The 1,791-nt window shown below is 34.2% G+C and overlaps 1 protein-coding gene across 1 annotated transcript in view; it reads right to left on the reverse strand.

Annotated features, from left to right (window-relative positions):
• Positions 1-209: 209 nt before the first annotated feature.
• LOC111389459 overlaps positions 210-1,791 on the reverse strand; it is a 5,983-nt gene continuing 4,401 nt past the window's right edge. The window contains exon 7 of the mRNA XM_023014377.1: positions 210-761. The gene's annotated coding sequence lies outside the window, so the exon portion shown is untranslated. The remainder of the gene's footprint in view (positions 762-1,791) is intronic.

The following is a 1,791-nucleotide window of genomic DNA, read 5'->3' on the forward strand; positions in this document are numbered from 1 at the left end:
ATTTTTTAATGAGGTGGGTCCGGTCCATGTGATGGATCTTATCCATTCATACAAAATTGTCACGTGCTAAGAGTTCCGAACACATGAACCGACACTCAGAGACCAAAATTTAAATAACCAAACCCGTTCTTCGTGTAAGAACTTAAAATTTTTAGATGAGGTTGCTACTAAACTTCAAATGCACAAATTTTGCCGAACAGGAAAAACTATAATGCAAAATGTCTATCAATTCAACTTTTTCATTCAAATTCCATTCGATGGAGTCTTTAGATTCATACAGATAGAAAAGAAAACCACACAAATCGCATACAAACATCCCAATGATGCTTTAACTATTGACATTCCATAAGAAAAATCAGCAGATTAATTTAGAAGTAGAACAGAACGCTCAGTGCAGAAGAAAAGGAGAAAAGATGCTCTAACTAATTTAACTTGAACTACATTGCCAAAGGATTTATAGTTGCCCACATGTTGGAGGAGTAGACGCGTCAAAAGAGCTGAGCAAACCAAACCCGATTCAGCCCAGCCCGCATGACAATTCTACGGAGTACTGAATTATCCTTCTTTCTCTTCATACTTTTACCTCTGCTAACTGTCAAGAGTGTCACGTACTATCCTGGGACAGAACTGAGGATTTCAGTATTGCACGATAGCCTGAAGATATCTGGGATTTGACATCTTGTTGCTATTTGATCCCATTGGAGCTCATACTTGCTAATGGAAGCCAGATGAGAAAGCGAATGATCCTCGTAGACAAGGACCTAAGTTTGAAGGATAGTTAATAATTTAAAAGGTTTGGGAAATGGGTTAGAATTAATTGAGAGAGGATCTTCCAAGTATATGCTTTAAACATTCTACTTTTGCTTTTCATGCGATGACCTCATTCCATTACACTCTGCCCAAATATAAGGTACCAAGAAATAAAATTACCAATTTAAAAGTCTATTTGATATAAATCTTGAGAGTAAGTTTTGTGAACAGAACATGCAATTAAAAGTAAGAAAAAGTTGTGAATTCACATATATATTTTATTGGAAAAACGTTTGGTTTGACATGAATTTGAAAAAAAAAAAAAAAAATAGAAGAGTTTTTGGAAAAGTCCGAACTCATCTTACCTTTCACAGATTTCTATCGCATCTTCAAGGATTCTAATCCAAGATCTCTGTCTTTTGAGCGTATGACAAATGTCTTGAATTCGAATATTACGGGGACACGATAAAAACCGTGAGGAATTGAGATGGCAAATGCCTTCCCAAAGTGAATAGTACGTATGATATAATAAATTGAACACGAGGACCCAATCATTACGATTTGTACCAAACTAGGACTAAATGTCGATTTTTAAATCAAACCTCTTTTCCAATAACACAAGAGAAGAGACTTGTTTATGGTCAAATAATTACTAAAACAATAATAGCTAGTCAACGCATACAGAGTACACATCAAACTAGTTCTATTTAAAACTCTTTCTTTAAAAAACAGAAAAAATGAATTTAATGTAAAGTGGGCTATTAGTCTTTAGAGAATTTAAGTTTAAAATGAATTCTTTTGAAGTCGATGTCCAAACCATTAATGGGAATGAAAGGCCAAAAATATGATCTCTCTTTATTTATTTTACTGTCACCCATAGACGTTTGACATAACCATACAATCACATGACCAATTCTACTTGGCACACAATTTTTCGAGTAGTCCAATACTAGGTTTCTATGTGGAATGAAATCTAAATGGTCACATTTTTTCTTATCCATTTTCACTCTAAATTGTTATGATTACATGCTTACACACAAC

This window comes from Olea europaea, unplaced genomic scaffold (genome assembly GCF_002742605.1).
Source record: "Olea europaea var. sylvestris unplaced genomic scaffold, O_europaea_v1 scaffold592, whole genome shotgun sequence".
Classification (NCBI taxonomy): Eukaryota; Viridiplantae; Streptophyta; class Magnoliopsida; order Lamiales; family Oleaceae; genus Olea; species Olea europaea.